Below are 26372 nucleotides of genomic sequence, written 5' to 3' on the forward strand. Positions count from 1 at the left end.
ACAAAACATACCTACAGCCGTGCATAGTACAGGATTATACTTATTTGCACAAATAAAAACTTAATCTAGTTACATTTGAATTGTTTGCTACTTCACATAACATAAAGAAGTTTCATATATAAAATAACTGTTTTATGCAACTATTAATGAAATGTAGAATATAATAATGTCCTGTAATCGGGACATTTGCTATGTCTTGATTATTTTTGCAGTGTCCCACGTAAAGTGGGACAGGTGGTAACCCTAAAGTCCCACCTTGGCCAATTGAAAAGGTGTCTAACCTATAATAGGTATGCGGTAGCATGACTCGGCCAATGGATGTGGCTCCCACAACCCAACTACTTGTCTGTATCGAAGAGTCTCGGTTCCCATGTATCAGCCAGACAGGAGCAGATTGTATGCGGAACACACAATTAATATGATTAATTCACTGGACAGTTTGCTGATTCCGTACAGTCGAACGCCATGCCATTGCCTAATGGGCAGCCATTCCCGATACTGTAGTAGTCATGTAGTCCAATGTAATAGGAATCAGAAGGTGGGAGCAGATTGTATGAGGAACACACAAATATGAATGATTCACCGGACAGGCCGCTGATTCCGTACAGTCGAACACCATTCCGTCACCTAATAGGCAGTCATTCTCAATACTGTATTCATGTAGTCTGAAGTAATAGGCAACACAAGGTGGGAGCACAGTGTATGAGGTACACACAAATATGATTGATTCATTGGACAGGCCGCTGATTCCATACAATCGAACGCAATGCCATCGCCTAATGGGCAGCCAATCCCGATACTGTAGTCATGTAGTCCGATGTAAGAGGCATCACAAGGTAATATTATGGACCTCACTCCCACCCAGGGGTGTGAGTTACAGATGCAAGAACCAATGTCAGTGCATTTGCAAGTAAGGGAGCGAGCGGGTGTAAGCGTGTTTGGCTACCAGTATGCAAGTATTGCACTGGTAAAGCAATGTAGAGGCTAACCGAGCATAAGAGGCTGTAACCAGAGGTCAGCAGTACTTAACACCATGCAAACCCACGCACACCAGCTCCCAACTGCTTTAATGTGCCTTACTCCCTCCATATCCAATGGGCTTGTTCTGCCCTGCAACCAACTAAATGTCCTTTGCAAGGGTCGGAACCAGGACCCTGCGCACACAGCTAATGTGTATTACCAATACACCATGGCAGATATACAGACAACGGACAGTACCACAAACATATCATACAGCGCAGTCATTCAACAGTATAGGAATGTATCCCATCATGTAGATGTACATGTGAGTGTTTATGTCCAGCATAAAGGTACATACATATATAGAGAGATGTATCAGGAACATACCATGTGGCAACAAATCATTACAAACAAATGAAATGGGAAACACCAGCAATGCCTGTATTATGTAGTGGTGTTGCTCTATATGATCACAAGACTCCCTCAGACAGACAAGTGTCTGTCATACACACAAATAGTTGTACATTAGCCATATACATCACTCTGTGCATGTAATGTACATTAACACAACAGTACCTGTCCAATCATTATGCGTGAACAGTACTCTTACAAGGTGTTGTGTGCAACATCATCATCATGATAAAGGTAAATGGGGTAACTATAGAGGGACTGGTAGTGATTTGTGTACAATGGGGTCATCATCATCACATGTACATGGACCATGTAGGAGTGATGCGCATACCAGGATTGTGCACCTGAGGGACAGGGGTGAGGATAACAGGAGTATGTTATGATGCATATTACAAGGGTTTCATGTGTTCAGTGGGCACATGTGTAATGGACAGCTGTGTATAGGGCAGATGTTGGCCTAGGAGCTGAATGTCCTTATGTGTCCATAGGTGACGGTCAGATGTTGGGGAAGGAGTGTAGGTATGGCCGTGGAGGATAGGTAGGATCACAGAAAAGACAGCATACAGGGTTGGTAAATGACACATGTGGGGGGGGATACATCCTGGACGGGGGATGGGTCTTCGGCATTCAAAAGCCCATGGGAACAGTGGGACGGAGGTCCCCAGCCATGGGCAACTGCCACTGCACCTACACAGCTGCAAAGGAGGCATTGCTGGGGGCTGTCCAGGAGGGGCAGCATCACCCTGTAAATGTGACACTCCACCCTTGAATTGGCATATCTGGCTTCGTAACCCCTTAGGGAGTCACCAACGCAACACATCTGGGACCGCACGACAGCAGATATGTACCTGTCTGGTCCCATTCCAAAGGGGGACATGCTCCATCCTCAGTGGTGGTAGTACCAGAAGGTGGTGCAGAGCCAACAGAGGTTGATGTCTATGGCTGGGCCCCAGATGCGCTAGTGCCCAGTGCCATGGTCAGCTGAAGTGGGACAGGAGGTTCTGCCGGGACCACCCTACCCATTCAGCCTATGGTGTTGTGTTTTAAACCCACATATGGCTTAGTGATAGACAACAGCATACAGGATTACCTATGACAGTATGCATAGATATCACCAGCAACCCAACACAACAGATGGTATACATTTGCTGAGGGAGCACAACACATGCATATATACTGCATGCTAACTGCACAATGTGTTGTAGACATGTGACCGCAGCTATGAACAGTTGCCCATCTTTGGCTTGTCACTGGGAATCCCACACAGTGTCAGTCATACCACTGTCTCATGTGACACATGTCCAGTCAGGGATGCGATGGCAGTAACACATCCCTATCATCATGTACTGTCTGCAATCATCACACCATGCTTCTGCTGTGCACAGATGTGTGTTCAGTGTGTAACACAGGAAACAAATGGTTGCACACGCTGACCAGTTCACAGATGGCCCTACAGATGGGGTTCCCTCATGAACAGAGTACTGTCATGTCTGTATTATAACATGCAGAATAACCATTACCACACACGTGTTAAACAGGCAGTAGTCTCAGTGCAGCATAGCTACGCTTACATGCTATAGTCATGCGTGGCACATCACCCTCCTGTCTTTAGGCTATTTTCCACTGTGGAAAATGATTGAGGTACATCCAGATATCATCTGTGATGCCGTGTCAGAGCACCACATCCAGGTACCACTCACAGTGACTGTCATGGCCAGATAACATGTTTCCCTGGATAGTGTACTGTGTTTATCATGTGGATGGTTATGGTAACACCATCACAGCTATACCACATGCAATCAGCTAGAGGAGGACTGCAATAGGTGCAGAGGCCATCACCTGACCATTTCCATCACTTACAATACACATGCTGCTGCTGTGCAGGTGTACACCTTCACATCCACCAGAGTGTGTGGGTGGGACAGGCAATGCACACCAGGGAAGGGCTTGGAGACTTAACCATAAGCATCATCTGCCACACTCCGAATAATACAGGGGTCAAACCGCTGACTACTCATTACTATTACATGTGCATAACATTACTACATGTGCCACAAAAACGACATGTTGCTGTGCTGTAAGAACATATGTGTGTAGGTGAGTGAGTGACATCTGCAACAGATATAGTAGACATACATAAGGTGTGGCACACATGTCAGTCCACATGAATGGATGCCATTGTCACCACAACCACACTCTCTAATGGACATGCATTGACACCTTTTCCAGGGTTACAAATACACAACGCAACTACTTAGTTTGCCACACTATCGTAATGCACAGGACCACATACACCACAGGGGATATCTGCAGGTTCTATGGGCTAGGGCATGTAAAAGTGCTTGACAACTGTTGGTATGCCAACGAGGTTTATACTGAGAGTGACTGTGGTTGGGAGCATCACAATCCACACGCAGACACATGGTGCCAGTACTGGCATGCAGGTATGCATTGCTCCATGGGTGTGTAGTGTTTGGCTGCGCAAGATGGCTGTACAAGGCTGGGAGAGGGGTAATCCTTGCCATCGTGTGACCCGACAATGGTGTGCAGTGCAGGGGTGTAGTGTCTGCAATGTCCCACACAGATGGGTACTGCATTATCTGGCCTGACATCCTGGTTACCAATGTGTAGAGCCATAGCTTTGCAATGCATGCCATGTCTGTGTTTGATAGTCCTTCACATGGACATTGCCTGGGATGTGCATGTCACACAATACTGTACAGTGACATGTACAGGTGTACCTGGTTTGGCAGACATGCTGTGTACACAGCCTGTTATACCCCGATATGCCAATATTGGCCTGGTGTGGCAAAAACTGCTTATAGTGAGCAGGGCGGCCCTGTTCCTGCATGTATAGTATGATACAGGTATTCCCAGTGACTTGGGTCCATAAAGGCACATGTGTACAGCATTTTCTCGCCTTTGTGGATTACATTTGATGGCACCACATATATTGCAGGCATTCAGTGTGGAACATAGTGAAGGCACAATGTCTACATATATTTGCTTATTGTACCGCTGTACAGGGTGCCATATCCTCTTCAGGCCACTGCATTCACGCCATGTCTACGATCTGTCCTCAATGTGCAAATTACTAGCAACATAGTGGGATATCCTAGGCAAGTTTGTTTGTGCATGGCACATGGATACGGGACATATACCCGGTACTAGTAGGGCTGCATATTTAGTTCACCAGGCCTTTTGTCAGATGTATGGGTATGGCTTGCCAACACAGTGCCGTGACTGACTGACAGCTGTACTCCTCGTGAGGTGGCCAATGTGTCATAAGACGGATACCATATAGGAAAACTTAAAAACCTGTTCCCAAACATGTCCAATGGTAAGACAATCACGGCCACCTCTCCACAGGCTCTGACAGACAAACACACACTTGTCAGGTCCTGTATATAAACCCCTACTATATCGCACTGCAGCAACAAGCATTTAGGGCATGTGCTATGGCGAATACTACAAAGCACTGTACTTGTCTCACGCAGGCAGACATACACACACTTGGTATGTCTGGGATTAGAACACTGACCTTACTACTTTACTACACTACAGCATTACGCAGTTACAGGACGTGCTCTCGAGATTACTGGGACACAGGACTCCCAGAGGTGTATTTGTAGATGGGTGACATCATCAGCCTTGTCAAAGGTGGGTATAAGAAATGTATGGAGTGTGAGCAGTCTAAAAGCATTACTCAGTCCTCAGGCAAATGGAGACACACACACACACAGCTAGTGTGGGACTAGAACACCGGTCCAACTATTTTATTACACTACAGCATTATGCAGTTACAGAACACGCTACCAGGATTACTGGAACACAGCACTCCCAGAGGTGTATTTGTAGATGGGTGACATCATCAGCCTTGCCAAAGGTGGGTATTAGAAAGGTATGGAGTGTGAGCAGTCTAAAAGCATTATTCAGTCCTCAGGCAAACGGACACACACACACACACACACACACACACACACACACACACACACACACACACACACACACATACACACACACATGGCAAGTGTGGGACAAACACCGACCTAACTACTTTATTACACTACAGCATTATGCAGTTACATAATGCGCTACCGAGATTACTGAGGCACAGCACTCCCAGAGAGGTGTATTTGTAGATGGGTGACATCATCAGCCTTGCTAAAGATGGGTATAAGAAATGTATGGAGTGTGAGCAGTCTAAAAGCATTACTCAGTCCTCAGGGGCACACACACGGCAAGTGTGGGAATAGAACACTGACCTAAGTGCTTTACAACATTACAGCATTATGGAGTTACAGAACGTACTTCCAAGATTACTGGGACACAGTACTCCCAGAGGTGTATTTGTAGATTGGTGACATTATCAGCCTTGCTAAAGGTGGGTATAAGAAATGTATGGAGTGTGAGCAGTCTAAAAGCATTGCTCAGTCTTCAGGCAAATGGGGTCACACACAGCAAGTGTGGGACTAGAACACTGACCTAACTACTTTATTACACTACAGCATTACGCAGTTACAAACACGCTACCGAGATTACTGGGACACAGTACTCCCAGAGGCGTATTTGTAGATGGGTGACATCATCAGCCTTGCTAAAGGTGGGTATAAGAAATGTATGGAGTGTGAGCACTCTAAAAGCATTATTCAGTTCTCAGGCAAATGGGGACACACACACACGACAAGTGCGGGACTAGAACACTGACCTAAGTACTTTCTTACACTACAGTATTACACAGTTACAGAACGCGCTACCGAGATTACTGTGCCACAGCACTCCCAGAGTTGTATTTGTAAATGGGTGACATCTACAGCCTTGCTAAAGGTGGGTATAAGAAATGTATGGAGTGTGAGCAGTCTAAAAGCATTACTCAGTCCACAGGCAAATGGACACACACACACACACACACACACACACACACACACACACACACACACACACACACACAGTAAGTGTGGGATTAGAACACTGACCTAACTACTTCACTACACCATTACGCAGTTATAGAACACGCTACCAAGATTATTGTGACACAGCACTCCCAGAGGTGTATTTGTAGATGGGTGACATCATCAGCCTTGCTGAAGGTGGGTATAAGAAATGTATGGAGTGTGAGCACTCTAAAAGCATTACTCAGTCCTCAGGTAAATGGGTACACACACGGCAAGTGTGGGACTAGAACACCGACCTAACTACTTTCTTACACTACAGTATTATGCAGTTATAGAATGCATTACCGAGATTACTGGGAAACAACACTCCAAGAGGTGTATTTGTAGGTGGGTGTCATCATCTGCCCTGCCAATGGTGGGTATACAAATTGTATGGAGTGTGAGCAGTCTAAAAGCAATTTACAGTCCTCTGGTATATGGGGACAGACATACACACACACACGCCAGTGGTGGGAACAAAACACCTGCCTATTTACAGATAACTATTACAGTACTACATATTTATAAATCGCGCCACACAGACTACACATTTCAGGGCTGTCATTATGACCTTCTGGGAATGTGTACATCAACAGAGATGCTAGCAGTTAAGAGGTACATACCTGTGAACCTGTGTGTTTAAAGAAGGAATCCATTCTGACCTGGAGTATGCCCATCTGTGGAATGGACGACTACTACCACTATACAGGGTTACAATGGCCATGCCCATATACAGAGGCACATAACCGACACAAGGTGTCACTGGGCATGCTCACACACTTAGTAGCACAGGGCTGTTCGGAATGCACTATGTGTCCATCTACACAAGGATATACTGGGTATGCTCATACACTTAGTAGCACAGGTGCATGCTCACACACTTAGTAGCACAGGGCTGGTCGGAATGCACTACTATGTGTCCATCTACACAATGATATACTGGGCAGGCTCATACTCTTAGTAGCACAGGGCTGACTGGGATGCACTCTGATGCTAAACACGGAAGGCCACAGTGGCCATGCTATTACAAGTAGACGTAAAGAACACATTGCAATGGGCTGTAGTGTTAGTAGTTGTCATTGTTAGCAGCTACATATATTTGACACTGGTCTTTTACACAACATCTGCTGTCATTCTGGGATGACATGGCTGACAGTAGACAGGCCTTTGACACATATCATATGCATCCATGATTCAAGGGAGTGGGGATAATACCCAAGTCACATCCGCCCACACAGTGCCATTCCAAGGCAAATGTCCTAAACACAGGTTAACTCCCATACACCTACAGGGCAATTGCATTGTTTTCTTATGCTAAACGGTGCTAGATGTGTAGCATCCATATTCACAGCTGGTCACTGTAGATCCAACAATGAGGAGTACTGACATCTGTGCAGTGAGGAACACCTGGATGATGGCTCTGTAATGCACAATAGCACTACCACTATATACCTCAGAACCTAGCACTACCACCATATACCTCAGAACCAGACATATGGGCCATAACACAGGTACAAACCGCTCCAGGTGGTGTACCCACATACATAAAGGCCACTCACATGTACTGACCGGTCCCCCCATGAAAGGCATCACAGATGTGTCATGTGCAGGACACAGTGCCACATGCTGCATTCTAGGATATAAACCTCAGACACCACCGTGCCCTCGGACCAGCAACAATCATCTATACATGCTGTAGGACATAGAAGAGTACACCACCATGTTGCCCTTGGCCTGTGTACTGTACCAAGCTCTACATCAACTGTAGAGAGTACACATGTACTGGCACAGTTGCATCATGTGTTACACAATGCAATTATACCACTGTTTGCAACCAGGTCAGCTGTATACATACCAGGGACCCTCTGTACTTTTCTCCATTAGCAGATGACTGTTGCTGTACACCAGTACACACCCTCATGTATAGATATGACATACATGTACCTGCCCTGGGTATGTACATGCCACACACACACACACACACACACACACACACACACACACACACACACACAACATACATGTAAATAGCATAGCTGGTGTTGTCCTTTGTGCAAACAGGTGGCTAACGCCATTACACACATGCACATGGAATGTAGGTCCATGGCTGCTGAATGCTAACAGTACATATGGTGTGATATCAATGTTGACAGAGGTAATATTCCTTCTGTACCGGTTACCCATTACACCCATCATATCATACAACAGTCCATGTGTCATGTATGTCATTACACATGTCCACCAATTGCAATGCCTACAAATATGCCCAAATGTCAGGATTGTAGGACCTACACGCCTGTACACGTAGTGTTGTACATTCAGATAACATGTGTGTGCAGTTGCTGATGTATGCAGGTGATGTGTATTCTAGTACATCATGCAGATGCAATGCAGCCTCAACATTTCCAACTGTATATGGTGATATGCTGAATGTATGGAAAGATGTACCTCAGGTATGGACAGATGTGTGGAAATAACTAAGTGGTGGGGCATCTTTGCAGATGGATATTTGCTGTGGACAGCTCACAGGTGTGTCACAAGTGGTCCTACAATAACCTGTGTAACTGGTAAGCAATAGTTTTGTTGATTGAAGGACATAACACACAACTTAGACAGCGGTCAGGGTGACAGCGAAGGTAAATCATTTGACACCTGTTAATAGTGAAGACGTCCCGTGTGCATATTTCAGCACTGTTGTTACAGGAAGCATCAGTACAGTTTGTAATGCATGCAATACTGCTGTACATCTGTCATACATATCATGAGCTAGGCAGGTCTGAGATTCACAGTGCTGGCATGGGTGGTTGAGTGTGTGTCCATATATGTCACGTATTGTGGGGAATACATCTCAATTGTTACTCACTCTCCTGCACACTAGTGTACACATCTGTACAGACTGTAATGTAGAAAGCAGGACATAGGCAGGGGCGTGTATCTCACACATGTGCGGTATCTCTATGTGCATAACATAGGTGTAGTCAATACTGAATGCCACAGTGTGTGTATGTAGGGCTGACTGGTTTCTGGGGTGAGGATGTATGTTACCATATTGAACTGATAAGACCACTTCCCCCATCCAGGTGATGCATTCTACTATCCGTGTTGATGTCCCCGATCTTAGGCCGTACTGACTACCTGTACATGTGTATTCTCTGTGGCGCGTCATGTAGGTGCACAGTACTGTAGTGATGATTTTCACATAGGCAGGGGTCCTCACCTAAACAGTAGCAACTGTGTGTGAGTGTGTGTTACTGTGTCGGTGAATCCTTGAGTGTGTGGGTGTGTTACTGTGTCACTGAATACATGTGTGTCAATACCTGAGTGTGTGGGTGCAGTTGTGTGTTGGCATCCTGTCATGGGAACGTGTATTACTGATTCCCAATGAGGCATCACACTTCCCACTGGCCTCTACCCTTGTAATCAGCTAGACCACTCTCTTACCTCACCACTCCATGCAACTGTACCTGTGATGTCACCCTTTATGGATGTCATGTCTGTGGTCACAGTAGTTTAATACACAGCTATTATGCTCTTGAATCAGTAGACTTGTTTGTAACATGGGACATTCTCACTGGTATGTGGTAGCTACACGGTGCATGCTGGTATATTCATACATACCTGTGAGTAGTCCACATTGACATATGGAACACTAACTGCAAACACTGACATCCACCGGCACGTGCAACTAGACCTGAAGGAGGACAGCAGAACACCATGACCAACATGCAGTTATTGTTGTTACACAAGACACATACTGTTAACAGTACGAAATGCATTGTACACCAGTAGTACATGGTATAGCTGCTGCATGTCAACAGTTCTCAACAATTGTAAACTACACTTATCTTTCTAGTCTGTTCACCCTGTGCATCAGACCATATGAGCATGTCCCAGCACCGATGGTGTGGATGTCAGGGATGCGGCACAGGTATCATCATATGCACAGGGTGATAATGTTTTCCAGAGACCTAGGCTGCACCATTGGATGACATCAAGTGTGTGGGTTAGGGCCTTTGATCTAATTGGGCGCATGTGGATGTTATGCATGTGTGTGTTGCAGTGCCCTACATATGTTTCCACTGTGTGCGTGTATGTATGCACACAGTTCTGCCATGTGTCTGGCCTACACAGGGGTATTATTGACAGCTGCAGACTGTAAAGGTGAGGTTTTACAGTTCATGGTGTCCGGCCACGGATATGTGACCTGTGCCTGCTAGGGGTTGCACGGGCACTACCAGGCAGAGGTGCAGATTGGGTACTGTCTGATGTCACTTGTCCACTGGAACCATGTCCCTGTTGGGACCATCCCAGGCCACGTGCACATGGCCTGCTGTGTCATGGTGTGGACAGCTCAGCACCAGATGCACTGCTGCTGCTACCGCCACTATGGGAGCAGACATGTGAGGTAGCTCGTACACGTAGACCTGAAACAAGTGATGTAGCAGGCCTACATCCACGTGCCCGACGCCTCACTCCTACCAGATGTTCCAACACAGACAGCTCACATTCGTGGATTGTCATGCCATGGTCAAGGACTCCAACCATGTCACCCAACCGTCTATCCAAAGCTTCAGCAATCTGCTGTTGAGCATTTACCATTGCCTGGATGTTGTTGTTTAAAGAAGGGACAGCAGCCCTCTGTAGCCTCTGATCTTCTCTGTTATGCCGTTCAGCACGTCCCTGTGCCTCCATTACAGCCTGAAACATGCTTCTGGTGACATCAGCTGCTGCACTCTGTCTTGCAGGAGCATGTTGGCCAGAGGTCCTCCTACGAGCAGCACTGGCCACGTGCCTGTGTGGGGCACCACCAGTCAGTTGGCTGACACCATGGTGTGCAGGCACACCTTCCATAGCCCCCACACTTTCCTGTTCCAAGCTACCATGCACCAGCTGTCCTTCTTCTATAGCCCCTGGTGATGGGGTATGTGCAGGCATGGGATCTGTATGCAGGGATTAGGGGGCTATAGCTGGAATGGCAACCAATGGCACAGTTTCAGCTCCTGACAATTCTGCCTGTGACTCAATCATACGTTCATCATCACTGCTAGAGTCTGTGGGGACACTAACATCAGATGTACCACAGGAGGGCAATGCACCTACATCATCTGTGAGGGCAGACAAGAACTGTGCATTACAATCTATACAATAGACCCACACACAGACACACACGCATGTGATATGACAGAAGTCATGCAACATGCATGTGATACGGCTGACGGCATGCAGCGCAGACAATAACAGTGGTAGTTATCATACATCCCTGGGTGCACACAACAGCATGCATGTGTAATAGCAGACGGCATGCAAATTACACAATCATAGTAGTAGTTAGCATACATCCCTGTGTTATACCATGTAGACCAGCACAGGTTAACAGTACACCTGCCTGATGTGTGGCATATGACCTTGCCAATCACATGTAGTATGACATGTGATCTGCGGATGTGTGCAATGACATGCATACATGTTTAACACAATGGTGTCCTGTCAAATATACAGTGGGGCAATGGTGTTCCAATGCAGTGTTGTCTGTCCACCCTACAGGTAATACTGCACATTTAGCTGATGTGCATGGCCATTGAAGGGAATCAAGAGGCATCTCTATTGCTGTACAGTGTGAGCTACACACACAGTTCATAGCCATGACTGTGTTCAGATACAATACATATATACAGTGGAATGTGACCCACATCACTGAGGTGTATACACACTAAACCATGATGTGGAAGTTGTGACAGAGGTCACTGATGGGTATATGGATGACACCCCTTCACATCTGCATCCATATTGCTGCTGCCTGGCAGCTATGGCCAGACACGGCGAACACGTCAGTACACTGTGTCCCACATGACATCTGTGTACCACACACACACACACACACACACACACACACACACACACACACACACACACACACACACACACATGAGGAGCAAGTATGACATTGATGTCTGACACCAGCAAGGGGAATGTACTGCATCTGTGGGCTGATGTGAATACTGTACAGGTGACTGCTGTCATGTCGAGACACCTTCAAGATGTTCAACACATCTTATGTGGTGGATTGGTGTTACGCCTACACAAGATGTGCACAGGCCTGTAAGATGTCCAGTGTTCCACATCTGCAATATAACCATTACACAAAGGGCATAGTTGGACCACGTGTAGCCATTGTACAACAGGGTGTACACACAAGCTCATCACATCTACTGTGTGTGTTGCTCCATGTCTCTGGCCATCCTCCATGGCCATTTGTGTACATGTGTTGGCCAAATAATTGTGACGGGCATCTATTTCACATGTCTGTGTTGTCCCATATGGCATACACCCATAGATGTCATATGCTCCACTGACGACAGGGTTATGCAGACAAAGGATGGTATGCGGGATATGTTTTCAAGTTAGGTAGGCAGTGTTGCAGCCAGGCCACTAGATGTCATGGACATGTCAAGATAGCACATCACATTGTGTGACATTCATAGCAGGGCTATGATCCACACCAGTGAATCCTGTGGGCTGGCCATACTCCAGCCCACTGTGTAGTACTGTGTGTATTCCCCACATGTGTAGTTCTGATCTGTAGTACATATCCCTACAGTGAACAGCACCTCCACCATTGTATGCACAGCTGCCCACACATCTGGCAATGACAGTTTGTGAGGATTCATGTCGGTGAGATGATTCACATAGTTTGCAAGGGTTGCACATGGGTAGGCATTGCGATGCATTGCAGGTCCAACCTGTATATTGTGACAGGACCATACATTATGTGTACGTGTTGTAAATGGCCACATGGCAGATAGATCTGTGCATTACGATTCTTGATAAATAATAACAGTCTCACCTGCAATGGGCTGCTGTCAAAGCAGAATGCCAGAGGTACCTAAATAGGAGTAACACAGCAGTATGAGCATTATACATGCCTGTATAATGGCTACAGGGTGCAATGTGCATAATACATCCACCAGTACATTAGACTATACTATGGTGCATGCACATGTGTGCATACACAGAGTAGCATACTATAGTATGCGGCATGTCTGTATAGATGCCTTGCATATAATGTTACATTACATATTGTACATTGACACATGCAACTAAATGGAATATAGTTGTTATAGGTGCAGTACTGACTTACCAGGCAACTCTAGGCTCAGTGGTTGAGAGTCACGCACCTCCACAATATTGGCTAAGGCTTGTGGATGTGGTTCTGCAGGTGTCCCCAGTTTGGCCAGTAGCTCCTCAGTACATGTGAGTGGTGGCTGGGTTGGTGGTCCACCACTTGTTGCACCTTGTTCCCTGGCAATTGCATTCACATGCTGTTTCACCCATCTAATGAGGTCTGTACAGTGTCTGCGCACCTGCTTGTATGTTAGGTTGTGGCCACCCACATCATTAGCCTTCCTGCGAAGTTCCATCCACAGGGCATCCCACTGCTGTGCATCCTGTGGCACATGGCTGAACAGGATATCATGATTGTCAAGTAGGTATGGGAGAAGGGCCTCTTCCTCCAAGCAGGTAAAAGCTGGTAGCCATGCCTGCAGCATACCTGGAAAACATAATGATGGAGACAGGTCACAGTAACTCACAGAGACATACAGAGCTTCAGCTGAACACACACGTATATTGCATTTATTCATTTAAATAGTGGTATTTGCAAACCTACATGGCATTGACGTGTTTCTGTCACACACATGTGATACTCAATGGTGAGTGGACATTATCACCATATATATGTGTGTGTGTGTCACCTGATTACATTGCTCATACTCCATGTGGATGCTGTCTTGATGTGGGCATGTCTGTTTGCCTGTACTGGTGTTCCTACCTATCAGCACATGGCTGGATGTGCCCACATTAATGCAGTTGACCTTGATGCTGTGCTTATGTCACATATAAAGACTTACACTGCCTTAACAGACATGACCTGTGACCCTGCACACTTGCTCACATAAGGTTTTACATGTATGTGTTCTGCCATATATATCTACACGGCACTGTACAGCAATTCAACATTCTGCCATGTATCACCTGTGTTGCACATGTGATACACATGGGACACTGGCTAGCCAGATGGTATTTGCAGGGATGGATATCAACTATAGTATGTACAGTCAAAGTCAACTAGTGGGCTATATGCCATGGGCCATGTATGAATCTAGGATGAAAGGTTACCTGGATGTAGCCAACAGACGGGTCTGTGGGGCCAGGTGGAGCAATGCCACATTACTGATCCACAGAGCTAATTATACATTTACAATGTGGTCATCACACCATGTCTGAGAGGGGAGCAATGTGAAGCTTTGATGGACAGAGATGCATAGTATGGCAGGACTATGTAAAGTGTATGGGACAAGGATCTGTCCAGCATGTGGAAGGTGGGTGTCCATGAAGTATGTGTTCGAAATCAGGATGTGTACGTGTAGCATGTCCAACGTCACTGGGTTGGACATGGATTTATTCAGGGTATGCATCATGCTACATAGTGGAGATGGGGAATGGGAAGGCTGGTGTAGGCCATCTTCACATGGCCAATACCCCTTAAAGGAAATATGTGATCTGATATGGGACACTTGAGTGTTGGGTATGGCTGGACAATGATCTCTAAATTCATGGATGGCACCCTGTCATTAATAGGGTTGCCACATATGACTACCTGACAGGTGTGGTGACATAGATATCAGAGGAAAGACAACTGCTTAACTGCTTCCCTTACACACAAGTGTCCATTATGTTGACCGCTGCCTTGATGGTAGTTCATGGGTACAGGGTTATTAACATAGGGATGACAATGTAATATGTAGCTGTCAGATTGTGGCCATATGTCACACACACCTCACCCACAAAGCCCCTTCTGTATGTTGTCCACAACACTCCTGAGTAGGCTATTGGTCCTAGGTCATAGTTATTCGCATACTTCAATAGGCAGATGCCTTCTGTTTGTCTGTGAGGTATGAACTACAATGAGGGAGAATAAAATTCATTAACCCTGACATACTGTAGCTGCCACTGGTGTGACGAGCATGTATTATTTAGACACCTTCTGTAGTGTTGGTTCAGCCAGCAGTCCCATTGCAAAACACTCCTATGACATAGGACTGTACATCTAGTGTACCGAGTGTAGGGGGTACACAGTATGGGTGATGATGTCCTATGACCTGGCAAGTGTATGATATGCAGTGTGACATCGACCTTACTGTCATATACATCTGTACTGCTGACATCATTTATTTGATCAAGGTTCATGGCCTTCGAGAACAGACTCAGCATGGGTAGTAGTGCAGTACTTCTCATTATCAGTGGTGTCTCCCCCCTTTGTGGGTTTTGATACCTGTTGGTGTACACCATTCAGTGTGTACACAGTCTGACATGGAGCTATGTTTTAAATGATGTGTATGTGGAGAGCATCTTGTTTTGCCATATGTGTATGATACGACATGTGATGCGGACAGGTCACATGCAGCCTGAGTGCAGCTTGTACCTGCATAGTTGTGGGTACAGGGGCCCTGTGGTGTACATGGATATATGCTTGTGTACCTGTTTGGGGAGGGGACGTGTGTTTATGTTATCCAAGACCCTATCTGGATTGCTTATTCATGCTCAGCACTTGTTCAGAACTTGTAAGCACTACATAAGCTAATAATTACTATAGCACTCAATCTTCCTCATTACCTAGAGGTAAACAGGTTTTGTACATACTTTTCTCACTTGCTTAGAGTAAAATAGCGCTTGTACTCACTTTCCCCAGTTATCTAGAGGAAAGTAGTTCTATATTCAGGCATGTCCAAGAGTCAACTGCCAGAGTTCTCACCTGTCTATCTGATGAATCTGGACATCTTGAGGCAATGTACACAGTGCATCTTGTACACAGACAAGCCTCTCCGCTTACCACCCAACACTACAACCTGTGAGAGATGCACTCATCTAGCCAAACAGGAAGTAAAGCTCTCTCTAACCAAGCCTGACCCTGACAGTCATGTGGAGAAGGTAAACATTCGCACCACACCACACTCATCACATAGTCTCACTGAATCTATCCCACCATTAACTGGGAAAACTACTTGTGTACCAACTCATTAGCTCAACGCTTTCTGATATTCATAAACACCAATGCCCTGAATCAACATATCCACACATCCACCAGGGGCAACAATATCCTAGACCTAGGCATTACCAACATGAGTGACCAATGTTCCACACATGAGGTCAACTCCTCCTTGGTGTGATCCGACCATGAGCTGAACATCGTTGATAACCACATCCCGTCCCCACCAGCCATAAGAGAACCACAGCATAATATGTCTACAAAGCCAACTTCACACTTCTTAAGACAGACGTGGCAAACGTCATGACACCCATGCAGATGGACGATACTGTTACAACTGCTGAATCCTACACAAATGCACTCTATAAGCACTAACACGAGTGCATGGATTGCGCTATCCCAAACAGAACCAAGACACTATACTCCTAATTAAGGAAACCAACCTGGTGGTCCCTTGCCATAAACAAACTGTACTACAGGAGGAAGACACTGTTGCAAATGAGAGTACAATCCCATGCATGGAGGAGCTCCCTGGTCAGCCTCAGTAAGAAGGTGAGATCCCTTATAAGATCCTCCAAAGATAGCTACGAAAACACAACCGCCACTAATTCCAACAACCACAAAGCATTCTATAGCTATGTCACATATCTCGATGTCAACAACCAGATCTCCTCTGAGTTACAGCACAAAGGCACGTACATTACAGAACCAACTGACATTGGCAACATCCTGGCAGATAGATTCAGTGCTACCTTTCCCCCCTCCCTCTCAAAGCTGCACAATCTAAAGCCAATATCACAGCATCCATGGGACCGGACAACATCCCAGACTGCTTTTTACACGAACTTCAGAACGCACTGGCTCCCCACCTACGCACCATGTTCAATAATAGCCTCGCATCAGGCTTAGTGCCCCCTGGTGCACAGCAACACTTATTCCACTCCACAAAGGTGCCACCACAGTGGACCATGGGACCTATTGCCCTATAGGCCTGACTAGCCTGGTCCGCAAGGCTATGGAGCACATCATGGATCTCAGTCACAGAGACATTGGGTACCTCCATACATTTGACCCCTCCCAGTTTGGCATTGGTAAGGGCAGACCATGCCTCCTAAACCTGGTGGACTTCTTAGAGACAGTTACCAAGGCATTAGATGAGGGTAAGGAGGTCCACACAGCCTACCTAGATCTCTCATAGGCTTTCAACACCATTCCTCCTTCTGGTATTATCAACATACCCATCCGCCTGAACATTAACCCCTACATCATGTGATGCTTTGCAAAGTGGCTCACGGACAGAACCCACACAGTGGGAGTTGCATACCGTAGGTCCGACTGTATACCAGTTACAAGTGGCATCCCCCAGGGCTCAGTCCTAGGACCCCTCATGTTCGGTATATAATTCTCTGACATACAGACATGCACAGGTGGGCTTTGGCTGAATAGGTTTGCACACGACTGCAAACGAGGGGACATAATTGTTTCCCCAGCTGTTACAGACACCCTCTGGAAGGGTCACACTGAGACGGATACTTGGTGTCAATATCATGGTGTCAAGCTGAATGCCTAAAGTGCATAGTCATCCCCTTTGGATATAACTAATTACCTGCACACTACCACATAGGTGCTAGTCCCCTACATACAGAAAAGGTAATAACGGATCCAGGAACCCGTGTAGATAGCAATCTCTCCTTTGATACCCATAATGACAAGGCGGTTAGAATATCCTTCTACATGGCTCCCCTAATCTCTAATGGGTTCGCATCCAGATCAAAGGAGGCCATTGTGACTCTCTACTCATGACATATTAGACCGACTGAAGGATACAACAGCCCATTTGGGATATACCTTAAAAGACAACTGCAACAGCTTGGAAGACCACAACAGTACCACACCAAGAGGATTACTGACCTCATACAGATGACCTATGCAGCCCAACCTAAGAAACTCCAGCTGTACTCCGTTGCATACCGCATACTCACAGGTGATCTCTGCTTGACATACAAGGCCCATGTCCAACCCAGTATTTCTGGATATGCTCCACCTAAACAGAGGCCCCTGAGAGCCACATGCCCTAGGGATATACACCTAACCACAACAATGACTAGGACGTGCTGGACGGATAGATTCCTGACCCGGAAACTCCCCATGCTTTGGAACATGATTCCAATGTACATCAGGCAGGGCCCCTCACTAGCTCTCTTCAATGTAGGGAAACCTTGAGGTGTGGACGGGAGACAGACATGTACCCCGGGGATCACTGCAGTGGCTCTGCTGGACAGAGACACAGGGAACTAATGACTCTGCCATTCAGAGGCACAGGGAACTAACTTATGTGGGTGACAAAAGCCAGCACACTCTAGTTAGGCTTATAAATACCCTTGGTAAGACAGCCTAGTACCTACCTTTGCACATATTACGTGTCTTATGTGCATGGATAGTTAACTAGCTCTTCCATTTTACTTTGCTATCATGCTGATAAACTGTCGGGTGACTAAAAGACATATGTATCCTGTTATTGTGTATTGCAAATGCCAATAGACATAACTAATGTTTGCCTAACATAACAGTAATGCTATGTAACTTGTAATACATATCTGCCTACAATACTGTACATTACAGTTATTGGCACAATATCCCACAATACAAATCATAATTGCTCAGTGGCCCAACCTTTGACATGTTATTCTCAGTAATAAACCCATACATATGGCTACCGTTACAATATATCAACATATACTATCCCCCGTTATAGCACATACTTGTTGGACCAGCCCTGCCACTGACAGCGGCTGGTGAGGAATATTTCTGTTCAAAGCCCTTATATAGCATCCATTGTGGTGTATGCAGTGCTTGCCTTGTGACCTACAGCAGTACACTCAAATACTACAAGCGTTACTATGCTCAGCAATACATCAGTACAAGATAACTGTTTCCACTATATGGCTTGTGTGCACTTTAAATACTACAGAAAAGGTACTAAATACACAGACATACTGACTGTTCTACATACCTTATTAGTAACCCGAGGTGTTGTTAACTGTTGATTCAATCCTTTTCTGTTTGTGTTTCAATTTTCTTTGTAATGTTCTGCTGGTATATAAGGATGGTTTGAATGTGTGATAACCCATCCTTTTCTAATTAAATATCAGTAACGTGGTATCCTGACCACCAATTGGTGTTCCAAAGTAGTTAATTAGATGCACATCAGCTGTGCAGCTACTCCATTAGCCGATACCATGGCAACAGTGGTGTATAACTGAGTACTCCTTTGGGGCGTTGTCCGTTTGCCTTACTTTTGAGGAAGACGGCCTGGATGTGTTGTTTGTGATATATTTCAACAGCTATATGAAGACAGACAGAGATATATTAGCTTCATGATTCCCGTGGATTGTATGTAATGGCTAGACGATTTTGTTCTACATGTGAGTACAGCTGTTATATTTCAGAACATTGCTACTTATGCAGGGTTTCTTTGTACTTGATACTTCTGCAGTGGATGTTTGGGCAGCTCAAGGCTGTATGGCTATGCATGAACTGTTATGTGGTTTACAGTGTGCTCACCAGACATCCTTGATTTGTTGTACAAGTGTAGCATACTGTGCTGTTACTCAGTATTTGTTAACACATCCCGGTGTACACACAACCCTCTGAAATGGGATTAGTGCAAACAAACCCTGTAACATCAGCAGCTGTTCCATTGTATAACAGCAACTATTTCACATAGGGCCATGTTAGTGTGTCTCTGACAAGGTATGTTAAGGTTTCTGCAGATATCGTACAGTGAGTGAATGATTTGTGATATTATTAGAGTTTGTATTGTAATTTGTTTGGGTGTGGGGGTGATGGTGGGTGTGCATAGCAGATGCAGGTGTGTAGGAACTGCTTTTATACATAATCGACATGTGAGTGAGGGTTCCTTCCCTATTTGAACACCTATCCTTTAGTGGACTAATACTATGGTAATCGCAGGCTGATTCATTAAGGCACTGTTATGTGGTTCCTGTATAGCATGCAGGTTATGTTAGTCCTTGAATCCCTTCGGAAATACATCAGAATGTAATAAAGTGTTGATACATGAAAGCTGTGTATTTCTGCCATAGGTATTTGCAGTCATTGTAGTTTTGTTGGTGACTGACCCTCTAGGGTTGCCACCTTTTCATATGGCCATAGTGGGACATTTTCGGGACACACATCAGAATTTACAGGCTGACACATACCCACGGTCAGTACAAGGGATCAAACTTTCCTTTCTTGCCTAAATATATGCTTATTCTTGTAGCAGTTTAACTGCTCCATTGACAGATTTTTAATGAGATATCCTCATGTTTTTAGCATAAACACGTACGTTAATGTGTCCTTTCATGTGCATGCCTTGTAGTGTTCCTGCGGTTAGTAGCAGCCATGTATCACAGGTGAGGGTATATAAGGCTGTTGGTGTTTTGTCAAATTATCTGATGAAATAAGTGATGACAATGTATTGTGGATAGTGCTATCGTTAATGCACTTTGGAGAGCCTTTATTGCTGCAATAAAACTGTTTTGGGAAGATTTGCCTGCTTGTGCTTACTTGGTGACATTCGTAGTGCTGGTGGATTGGGTTTCTGGTTTTGCACGGCACTTTAACTTCTTTTTTTGTGTTTATATCATGAATTGTGTTACATTGCAGTTTTATGACATCTAAATATATTTTCCTTGTGATCCCGTTTGTGCACAGATGCACTGCGGTTTTACTTTGCATTAGTGTGGCCATGACATTAAATATTATTTTTTATATGTTGTGCATGTTTTTTTATGCCATCGGCTATATATTTAGCCATTGGCATATATTAACATTATAATACGTAAGTTTGGTCCGCTTTCATGGCTCCGATTTTATGTTTGACAAAATGTAAACCTTTTTTTTTTTTTTTGGTTTATATTTCTTTATACTTACGCTATGCCTGCACCACTTCATGAATTGCTATATACCTTCATTTGCATGCTACACTGCTGCACATGGGGTAATTAGCATACACGCGCCGGGATCTGCACAGCTCTGGCATACGCTGGTAGTGCACGTGGAAACAGCTCGTACCTGAATCGCTCGGTGGCCATATTTTGCGCTAGATCGCCGACGCTACTCCGGCACCTGGCGCAAGCTTCATGAATCCCAGGGATAATTTCAGAGAAGAGCAAAGGCTTGCATATTTTCAAGTAAAATAAAAAACAATACTGTTCAGATAAAGCTACTGGTCAGTACTATAGAATACAATAAGCAAATCAACCATTCTATGGCTAGAGCAAAAAACACAGGACTCAAATACAATGTTAAAATCTTAAAAACTCAATAAACAGAGTACAAAAGTGTTACTTTTCAGACACAGATTGCTCACATCCTTTATCAGGCATAATATACAGAGAGGTATTATAAGGCACATATATACATGTAGGATATTTCACTCTGTTTTTACTATTTTCTTGACTGAGCAAACCCCAACAAGCAGGGGCCTTTTTCTGTGGAGAGCTGAGGAGATAAATGAATTGCATAACTGCAGTATTTCAAATGCTGACGATAGCATAGAAGTTCAAAAATAGTACAGTTATGCATAAGGTGATAAGTGTAGCAGCAGATCTTCAAAAAGAGGTTACCATAACTGTAAATCATAACATTTATGTTTATTTCCCTTATTTCTATTTGTTTCCAGGCCAGAGTTTTCATCAGCTCTGCTCTTGTGAGCTGCTCTTCTGACGTCATTTTGCTATTGTTCCATGGAACATTGGAGAGTGAGCTGCTTTAACAAACACTGTTAGCAGACTTGGCCTCACCATGAAAGAAAGGTGCAATTGCATAAGGCATTGCCTTTTTTACAATAGAAGTTACTGCAGTAATAAAACAAAAATGCAACTGTCTAAGAAATAGCAAAACAACTTAATGAATCTATGTACAAATTCCTTAGGTGGCTGGAGATTGAAAGTTCTACTACTACAGTGACCTTTCTGTGCAAATCTATTGTTATTGCATATACCTTGCATATAACTGCACTAATTTTATTTGGGGAGGTTTAGTGTAACAATAAATCATAACATCTGAGTTGGTTTCAAAGAAATATCTGGATGCCAATAGGAAGTAGAAAGTTACAGGATAACCGTAGCACAACCATACCAACATCTGTGGTACTTCTCAACAGTATTTTCAGCCTGTAATGTTTTATGAAGGTGTGGACAGTAGTTCATGTGGCTGTGTGCAGAACCATTACTGAAGGACATTGTTAATGTAGCTACTGACCTGGTGGAACATGCTCTTAAAGTATCTTGTAAAAGTTCGTTATGCGTGCCGGTACAAATGGAAGGATGGTGAGACAACCATTTTGGTAGAATCTACTTTTTTATTAAATGGTAGGGCTTCTTTCTGTTTTCTAAAAAAAAATCAGGTAATTTGTTCTGAATTCATCAGTTATCCAGTTATAATGTCTTAGTTGCCTATATTTTTATTGCAAATGCAAGAGATGCAGTCTTTCCTTCTGGTAATTTCAGTAAATGACTAATAAGCTAACCGAACATCACTGTTGGCACAGTTTTGGGGTACGAACAATAGGTTTAGCTTCAATGACAACCTTCCATTATTGAATGCCAAGTAATATGGTTTACAAACGAGACCACGTAACTCTTGAAATCCTTCCACCAGCGGTAAAAGCAATTAGAAAAATACTTTCCATGAAAGGTATATTTCAACTACTGGTTATGCTTGTTCACAGGTAGGTAAAGTAAGTTTTCTCCAAAATGAAATTTAAAATTCAAAGAGGAGAGATATGACTCTTTGGTAGCTGTAAATAAAAAAAAACTTTTAAGGGACTCCTTAATAGACATCTGTATTGAAATCTTTGGAAAAATTGATGAACAAGCAGATATTACTGAGCCATGACTTTTGATCAGTGCATAAGCCAAGTCTGAATACTGCTGGACAATGCAAAGGATCCAGTTCTTGTAGCAGATTCAGGAGACAAATATCTTCCATTATTAAAAGTAAGAGTTTCTTGTACTATATCTCTTGACTTCCTTTCAAATATTTAAAACATGAAAAAAGGAGCTGCTGTTAGAAATTTAAATTCTATCTTCCGATCTTATGCAGCTGGTTTATAGGTTCATAGCCATCAGAAGAACATTGAAGTAGAACCATTTAAAGGAAAACTCTACCATATTACTAAAAAATCCATGTTTCACTCTATCTTTGTTTTCTGAGCTGTGCTAACAGCTCATAATCACTCTGAGTACTTCTTATAGAATTGTGATGTTTTTCCACAAGTGGCTGACAATGGGGCTTATAGCAATGTGATCTTGTTTTTCTTAGGTTCATAGGTTCATAGGTAGGTTCTAGGCTATCTGCCCGAAGGCATTTATAAGCCTAGTTGGAATGTGTTGGCTTCCACCGCCCCCTTAGATTAGTTCCCTGTGCCTCTGTCCAGCAGAGCCATTGAAGTGATCCCTGGAGTAAACTTTCTGTTTCCCATCCACTCGTCAACATTTCTCTTGAAGTGGGTTAGCGAGGAGCTCTGCCTAATGTAGATTGTAATCTTGTTCCAGAGCATGGGAAGTCTCTGGGACAGGAATCTATCCCTCCAGCACGTCCTATTTATTGTTGTGGTGAGGTTTAGATTCTTGGAGCATGTGGCTCGAGGGGATATGGTTTTCTTTAGGTGGAGCATGTCCATCAATTCTGGGTTGGACATGGCCTTTTATGTCAGGCAGAGATCACCTCTGAGTAGGCGGAATGCAACCGAGTACAGCTGGAGTTTCCTCAGTTGAGCTGCATAGGGCATCTGCTTGAGGCCAGTGATCCTCTTGGTGAGGAACTTCTGTGGTCTTTCCAGTTGTTACAGGTGTCTTGTAAGGTACATCCCAAATGGGGCATTGTACTCTATGATGGGTCTGATGAGTGATACATAGAGGGGCCCAATGACCTCTTTCGATCTGGATGCAAACCCTTTTGTGATTAGGTGAGCCACATTGAAGGATTTTCTAACCACTTTGGCAATGTGATTATCAAAGGAGAGGTTACTATCTACTTGGGTCCCCAGATCCCTTATTACTTCTTCCGTATTTAGGGGGCTACCACCTATGCGGTAGTTTGTGGGTACTTAGTTTTTTCCAAAGGGGATGACTGTGCACTTTTTGGCATTTAGCTTGAGACCATAGTTTTGACACCAGGTATCTGTCTCAGTGAGACCCTTTTGGAGGATGTCTGTGTCAGCCGGATAGTCAATTATAGCCCCTAGTTTGCAGTCATCTGCAACTTGGTGAGCCATAGTCCTCCTGTGCTTGTCTGTACCTCTGAGAAGTATATGCCAAACAGGAGGGGTCCTAGGACTGAGCCCTGGGGAATGCCACTTGTAACCACTTTAGAGTCAGATCTAGCTCCTGCAACTCTTACCATGTGGGTTCTGTCCGTGAGCCAGTTGGCAACCCATCTCGTGACATAGGGGTTTATGTTCAGGCTGATGAGCTTGTCTATAATACCTGAGTGGGAAATGGTGTTGAAGGCCTTTGCGAGGTCTAGGTAGGCTGTGTGTACCACCTTTCCCTCGTCTATAGCCTTGGTAACTATCTCAAAGAAGTCCACCAGGTTTAGGAGGCATGATCTGCCCTTAACAAAGCCGAACTGGGTTGGGTCCAGTGTTTGGAGGTTTCCAATGTCTCTGTTAATGAGATCCATGGTGATGCGCTCCATAGCTTTGCAGACCAAGCTAGTCAGGCTTACAGGGCGATAATTCCTGGGGCCCGTTGTGGCTCCACCTTTGTGGAGCGGAATAAACATTGCTGTGCGCCACTCTGTGGGCACATAGCCTGTGGAGAGGCTGAGTTTAAACAGTGTGTTTAGGTGAGGGGTTAGTTCATCTTTGAGCTTGTGTAGGACACAGCCTGGGACATCATCCGGTCCCATTGATGCTGTGTTTTTGGCTTTGGAGAGGGCTGTTTTAACCTGAGTGTCTGTGATTTCAGGGGCACTACGTTCTTCTGGTATAGTTATGGGCCCTTTTGGGGGTGAAGTTTGTACTAAACCTGTCTGCCAGGATGTTCGCTATATCTGTCAGTTCAGTGTATTTTGTGCCATTCTGCACTAACTCCGAGCAGATCTGAGAATTGTCACTTAGATTCTTGACATCGCTAAAGAATGCCTTGTTGTTATCGTTGGAGTCCATGGCAATTTTTCTTTCGAAGCTAGCCTTGGATGATTTTATGAGGGAACTTAGTTCCTTGCTGTTACTGATCAGGGATGTCTTCCCTTCTTGGGATTTTACTCTTTTCTGTACTAGTTTCCTCCTTTTATTGTATAGCTTGCTTATGGCAGGGGTCCACCAGACTGGTTTCCTTTTCTTGGAGGAGTGAGTCTTGGTTTTGTTTGGGATAGCATGATCTATGCATTCTTTTAGGTGCCCGTAGAGTGCATTAGTATAGGATTTTGCAGCTTGGACAGCATTATCTTTTAGTATGGGGGCTTTGAAACTTCCCACCTCAGTCTTAAGTAACGTGAAGTTTGCTTTTGAAAAGTTTTTCACGGTGGTTTCTTTGACCAGGGGTGGTGGCGGAATGTGGATATCCAGAGTGATTAGTTTATGGTCAGATCTAACCAGCGAGGGGTTGACATCTGGTGTGGAACACCGGCCGCCCATGTTGGCGATGACCAGGTCCAATATGTTGTCACCTCTGGTGGGGGTGTTAACCAGTTGATCCAGAGCATTTGAGTTTATAAATTCTAGGAAATGTTGGGCCAGGGAGTTCGTACTTGAGTAGTTCTCCCAGTTAATGTTTGGATAATTGAAATCACCCAATATCAGGGTGTTTGGTAGGACCTTTATGTTTCCCAGTGTTTTCAGGAATGTGGAGTGGGGGTCCTGGGACATGGTGGGTGATCTGTAGCAAGCTATAATTTGAATAGCAGTTTTGCCCATTGTTAGTTGCACGTGGATGATCTCTGAAGCATTGTGCTGGGCCACTAACCTAGAGGTGTGGGTATCCTTGATGAATATGGATACTCCCCTGCCT

Source organism: Protopterus annectens, chromosome 6.part0 (assembly GCF_019279795.1).
Source record: "Protopterus annectens isolate FY-2018-M chromosome 6.part0, PAN1.0, whole genome shotgun sequence".
In the NCBI taxonomy this organism is placed as follows: Eukaryota; Metazoa; Chordata; order Ceratodontiformes; family Protopteridae; genus Protopterus; species Protopterus annectens.